This window comes from Pollachius pollachius (assembly GCF_949987615.1).
Source record: "Pollachius pollachius genome assembly, chromosome: 16".
NCBI classification, from domain to species: Eukaryota; Metazoa; Chordata; class Actinopteri; order Gadiformes; family Gadidae; genus Pollachius; species Pollachius pollachius.
In genome coordinates this window covers 3,311,274-3,318,423 of record NC_136949.1, presented here as the reverse complement: position 1 = coordinate 3,318,423, position 7,150 = coordinate 3,311,274, and positions in this window count along the sequence as shown.

Below are 7,150 nucleotides of genomic sequence, written 5' to 3'. Positions count from 1 at the left end.
ATTAAATGACATCACCTCCTCGTAAGTTTTTTCGACAACGTTTGACCAGTTTCAATGAAAAAGGCATGGCAACACTGTCCGAACCCAAATACTTATTTAGTCAAAAACGATCAAATAAATAATCGAGCACTGCAATCTTGTTAACGGCTTGATGTGAGCTCCGAAAAACATTCATTAATTCATATTTACACTCAGAGGGGGTGCACCGTTCCTGGAGGTACTGCAATACCAGGTCGATGCGTGGAGTGGACGGAGCAAGCCCCTTTTCCATCTCCCAGTTCCAAAAATCAATTTAATATATGGTCCCCGGGTAGGGGACGTATCAGATATTAAACTGATAAGAACAGATACTACACTTGATCTTAGCCAAAAGGCCGAGAAGCGATACCCACAATCTGTCTGACTTAGAGGACCCATTCCCAGAAATGTCAGTCTCATTACCGGTTTTACGGAGAAAACTTCCTTTTAATACAAGTACAGAAGTGCCACTATGCGTCAACAACATAAAGCGTGTTATCAAACTACGTTCAACCCGGAAAATAACGAGTATAAGGGCCCGTGATTCAAGGCAATGCATGAATGAAGCTGATGACGTCAGAAGCCCTAAGCCAATCAGAATGTCTGAGGAAGCCAAACGCGTTTATTGTGAACTATTATATATTATACATTGAATCCCCTCTCAGCATGATCACCATGATTTGATGCCATTATAAATGGTTTTAGTTTGGTAAAAGATAGATCCATGAGAAATTAACTTTTGTATCATTGCTAGATCACTAAACTTTGAGGAAGCCGCCACTCTGACGCTATCTAGTGGTCACTATTGGGTCGGCGCAACTTCAATAAGAAGTATTAGTTTTTGCGCATCAAAGAACCAAGTCTAAAATTCAGGGTAAGCCGTGTGCTATGCTTTAATTTCAGATTTCCTCAACCATGCAAACAATGAACCAATTGCAAATAAAATGCATGAACTGAACAGAAACATCTGAAATCAATAAAGTTCTACACTCATGAAACGTAATTTTGATATTGTGTGGTATCGTTGTTTCGGGGTAGGTATGAATCAGATGGTAAATGTTCAAAACGTGGTTTATTCAGAGACACAGGGCAAACGAGGTTGCACTCTGGAGGTGGTTCATGAAGCATCTCCCGAATACAGATAAAAGTTCAGATTGCATCGGTAATGGGCGGAGTGGTAAAACCAGGACGGACTTGAAGTCACACCCACCCCGAAACAACGATACCACACAATATCAGAATTACGTTTCATCAGAGTGTAGAACCTTATTGATTTCAGATGAATGTTAAGTTTTGTTTCATGAACAAGACGTCCTCTCCTCTCCTCCCCTTACACCTGGCTCCACCCCTAACACCAGGCTCCACCCCTAATTCCTGGCTCCACCCCCACTGACGCATAGTTCCCTGACGTTCTAACCTGAATGTGGGCACGTTCCTGAACTGTCTAGGCTACCTCATATTCGCTGTGTTCTCTCCTTTGCAGCATTAAAATATGTTCAATATTCAAACCTTTAAAATACAGGAAACAGAGAGCCCGAGAAAACAAGAAATGTTGATTATTTCGTGGTGATTTGTGCCTAACTGTAATTAAAGCTATACAATTACATTTGACTTGATTTTGACTGTGGCTGATATTTTCACCACATTCTTTATAAAACAACACTCTAAATGTGTGCCCAGATTACACACTTAAACAAAGCTCACAGTGGCTTCATGTAAAGATTCTCCCAATGTGTGTGAGTACCAAGACTTTGTCTCCTCAGCTCTCCTCTCCTGTCTTCTCCTCCTCTCTCTTCTCCTCCTCTCTCTCCTCTCCATCCTCTTCTCCTCCTCTCTCTCTTCTCCTCCTCTCTCTCTTCTTCTCTCCTCTCTCTTCTCCTCCTCCTCTCTCTTATCTCTGCTCTAGTCTGTAGCTCAGATTGTGTTTATTATTGTCGTACATTACATTACTTATGGTCTAAATAAGTCTCGAAGTGTGTCGCTAGTAGCCATTTAGAAATAAAGGCACTCATAGGATCAAAGATACGTGCACAACTGTTAAGGATCTGTAATATTTGGTACTATTATTTTCGTCATTCTGTTTATTACGTACTTGTAAGTGACTGTTCTTCAGTTATATTTGTTGTTAAAGCATAATGGTAATAAACAACTCAGTGGAACCAACTGAATGTTCTCGTGTGTTCAGCCGTTGATTCTTCCTGTTTCTTCAGTCTACATCCTCCAAGCTGAGCAGATGTTTCTCCAGAGCTCTCTGTTGGTTATCCTAGCAGCACACCTGGAAGGTCCTTCCAGCCCCTTGGATCCCAGCAGGTCTCCATCGTGTCCTGCCCCCTGACCAGGGGTGGATTAAGGTGGTCATTGGCCCTTAGGCTACTATTTGTGGAAGGCCTCCTTAATGATCACGCAGAGTAACTTAATTAAACAAAAAAAGAACTTTAACAAAAAAAGCGTCATTTAGTGCCTTGTGTAAAAGTGACACAAATAAAACTGCTATGCAATACTTGAATAAAACAAAGCCATAAAAATACAATAAACACAGAAGCAGGACATAATAATTCCAAAGCAGCACAATCATAAATAGGCCTACATATTCTTACTCTTCAGAAGTTTTTCTGACAGAGAACTCCTTAATGAGGCTGGAAAAATCCAATTTGCGCAGAAAATTGCTGTAAACAGACGGATCAGAGAAAGGTGATCCAGTCTGTTTCAGACCATCGTGGCTCTCAGTCCATCTTCAACTAGCGGCAATTTAGTAAAAGAGCGAACACCGCTGGCATTGATACAGGCAAACGCGTAAATCGTCTGAGTGCTATATCGGCAAATGACAAACTTGAGCTGTTCACTTTTTCAACATTTTGTAGCTGTGCTGTCCAGTAGTCGTGACGCAGTGACATAAATGACCGGTCACATGATGACCCACATATCTACCTAATCAGCTGCTTCATTTATTAATGTTTGTTGTTATGAGCCGATAGGGGTCACGTTTCTTTCTTATTTTATTTTAGAAAATGTAACAATATATAGTTTGTCCAACACAGGGCCCCTTGCAGACGCGGGCCCCTAGGCTGCAGCCTAGGGTAGCCTGTGCATCAATCCGCGTCTGCCCCTGACGCTTGCCCAGTCTTCAGTCCCTCCCGCCGGCTCTTCCTCAACTTACTGGTAGCGTGGTGGACCAGCCCAGTCCTCCCACCATGTCAACAGAAACAGAATATTTTGAATTATGATTAATAAAGTATGTATAGAATCGAATGGTTACGCTGATGATAGCTCATGGAAAATATCTATAATTTGAAGTGAGAGTAGTGCGTAGCACCAAATTCTGGGCCCATATACAAGAAGTCCTGATGCTCCCCCCCTCCTAAAATAAGGCAGCTAGGATGATATAGTAATGTCATGACGTCTGGGGCTAGCTAGCATATATGCCATTGGTTATTAGTTATCATGTAGCCTAATAACGGCTTAGTATTAATTTAATATTAGCTTGCTTCAAATCAGCAGCCTGCTGTTGCAATATTAGCCTACCATACACTGTTGTTATCCTTTACCTTAATAACAAAGGCCTTATCATTTGAAAGTGTAGTGCCTATTGTTTGCTCTTGCTTTGGGTTGTCTCTGTTTGTTTTAGCAACGGATGTAGTTAAGAATGGGGTTTCATCTTGTGTGTTTAAACTAAGTTAGTCAGAACCTGACTTCCTTCATTTTGTCTTCTCTCCCTGTCTTTCTTCACCTTTCTCTTCTGAGAGCCAGACTTCAATTTATTGAACTTTGGCTTTGACATATTGCCGCATCTCCATCCAGATAATAAAGTCTCAAGGTGCGATTCGCGGTGAAATCAGCTGTGTGGACTGAACCATTTTACACTTTTTGAAAGGGGTGTTAACAGAGTAGTCAAAGCAGTCTTTAATTTTAACAATAGTATACCAATTTATTAAACTAATGCTATAAGCTTGCATTTAGATCTATATTCATCATGACATTTACTTATGTTACTAAACAATTTGGACAACGATCAAAAAAATACTCCACGGGAACACCGAGTAATGGTGACTAATCGAGGTTCGTAGTACAGGACCCTGTACTACGAACCTCGATTAGTGGGTTAGCGAGGTATGTTGCGCTCAAAGCCTGGGTTAGCTGGGACACGATAGTCGATCTCCTTTAGCGTCGCCGTATCACCATGGTGATTTATGCTCTCACCCAAACCTGTCGGGAGCATGTTTTCAGCTAAATCTATCGGGTTAGATCGGCGTGCGCAGCTTCTTAGCCCCTCCTTTGACAATGGCGTCACAATTACTGGGTGTTCCCTTGGATCTCGGAGCCCGTATCGTACATGGGGTCTCTCCGACAGAGGCTATTTCGGGACCGATCCATTGGCATTGCCTGAGAATATTCTTGATGAGAGATACAGGTTCTCATCAGAGGGTATTCACTATTTGATCGTCCTCGTTGGACCTTATGTAGACGATGCTTCTTGCGCATTGTGTCTCCGTGAGAGAGTTGCAGAGTGGAGGTAGCGCGTCAGTCTTGAATTTCTGCGTGGGGGGTTCGTCTCCCAAGTGACGAGCATTTATATGAAGCTTAAAAAGTCCCAATTCTCATGCATATGGAATAATTATTCACTAAAGTTTATGGAATTATATTTTTGCGCTTATTCCGAACTCGAACCCATATTCTGAGGGCCGTGCTGGCACCACATCTAGGGGTAAAAGGCATGATGATAGACCGGCGAGATTTGAACCCCGGTCGCTGGCGTGCGAGATTTATAGGCTACTAATCCACTACGCCACCGCCGCTACCTCTCAGCTACGCTAAACATATGCTATACATTTCTTATATAGGGTGAATTTAAAGTGAATTCCCTAAATTATAGAATAAGACAGGTTGGACGATGCTTATCCATTTTGAAATCCTCATCACTCTATTGGGATTAAAGGTGAACAATTCTACATTTGGCATAGTTATTTTATAGACAATATGCAGAATCTTTTCACTTATACGCATTTATATGGACTGCTTGATCTATCCAGTTTGTATAGGTGAGTAAAATGACGCGATAAACGCCCCTTTCACGTGAACGCGCGTTGAACCTAAAGCGGAAAACCTGGCTCGACTAATCTAATTCTGAGTGAGCTTCGTAGTACCATGTAACTCTGATCGCGAGTTGCGTCTCTGTCGAGCCAGGTTTTCCCAAGAAAGCCTGGGTATGTTCATCGAGGTTCGAAGTATACCCGGGCCTGACTGCACGGATGACAGTCTCTGTGCGATACTCCGTATAGCCTGCAGGGGGCAGGCTTGGCCTCTCAAAGCCGCACTCGATAACACGTTACCGACCAGGAGGAGTGAGAGCATCACCACACGGTCAGGCTGGAGGTTTGGTTGTGATATTGACTACGTGTGCAAAGTTGAAAAGGTCGGACATCCTCTTCATTAAAGTGTTAGGACAGGCATGGATCTATGTTGTGCTAGGGTTAGGGTAAGGGTCAGGGTTAGGTTATCTGTATGAGTTTACTAGGGTTAGGGTTAGGTGATCTGTATGAGTTAGGGTTAGGTTATCTGTAATTTACTAGGGTTAAGGTAAGGTTATCTGTTTACTAGTCTCATTTCATATTCTTTTTAATTTCAGTGCCACAAAATGCCCGGTTTTGGATAGAAACCAAACTCACCCAAAACCGGCCTCAACCCGAAACACAGGAAGCTGTGTGTGTGTGTGTGTGTGTGTGTGTGTGTGTGTTTGTGTGTGTGTGTGTGTGTGTGTGTGTGCGTGCCTGCGTGCGTGCATGTGACAGTACCAAGAGAGAAAGAAAGAGAGGGGGGGGGGGGGGGGGAGAGAGAGGGGGAGAGAGAGAGAGAGAGATCCTCGGTGCAGTACTCATACCACCCCACACTCCCCCTCTGAACCCCAACAGAGCAGCTACAGGTGGGGGTGGGGGGGGGCAGCAGTGACTAAAGGCTGCGGCGCCCGACCCCCCGTCACTTATCCACTTATCCAACACACGCACACACACACACACACACACACAGACACACACACACACACACACTCCTCTCTACCAACTGGCATCAAAAGCTATTGTTTCCCTTGAAAGTAGTGAGGTCATCGCCTACCCAAATGGGTCAAGTCTCTGGGAGAGAGAGGGAAAGAGAGAGAGAGAGGGGGGGAGAGAGAGAGAGAGAGGGAGGGATGGAGAGAGAGAGAGAGAGAGAGAGGGAGGGGGAGAGGGAGAGAGGGAGGGAGGGAGGGAGGGAGGGGGAGAGAGAGAGAGAGAGGAGGAGGAGGAGGGAGAGCGGGAAAGGAAGAGGCAGATGGACACAGAGAGAGGTGAGGTCACACTTGACACCTGTGTGTTTGACTCCCTTCCAGGTAACCACAGCAGCGCAGCCAGATCCTTCCCCACTGTCGGTGCCAATCACCACAGAGCCCTGGCTCTGCTGGGGGTCTCCTGACCTCCACCACATGAAGAAAACACCATCACAAACAATTAGGATTATGAAACAACACAGAATAATGAAGTCGAGATGAACTAACGTTTGAAATCGATATATATTTCATTATTTTTGCAATGTATTGTTAAATATGAAGCGATGCGTTAAATATAAGAAAAACTAAAAATACAAGAAACACGTTTGTCCCTATTTTAACGGTCTGAAACGCAAGTGAGAAGCGCGAAACGCAAGTGGCTTTGTGGGCGGATCTCTGGCGGCATTATACCGGCGGATAAATGACTCTTGCGCCCAACGCAAATCTAAAATGGGTTGGTTTGGAACCTGTAGGTGTGTTTTGGCATAGCGTGTAACAAACCAATGAGAGTTCCATCTCCCATCCCCTTTAAGAGCCAGCACATTTGAACTTGACAAGTTGATATTTTGACATTTTTGATATTTCGCGTTTGCAGTCTCCGAAACACTGAGTTGTCATGTAAATTGTTAGCAAAGAGAACTTAACACATATACTTCATGCGGTCCTGTGTCCGCAACTGTGGGTCCATTTAATGATAATTGGCAATACATTAACAAACATCATTTCTTACCGGAATTCTATACATTATCGCTATCGATTTGCGTTCATAATATGCATGTGTCCCCCCGTTAATGTACATTGCCATGGACTGTATTATGCGTTACTAGTCAGTCG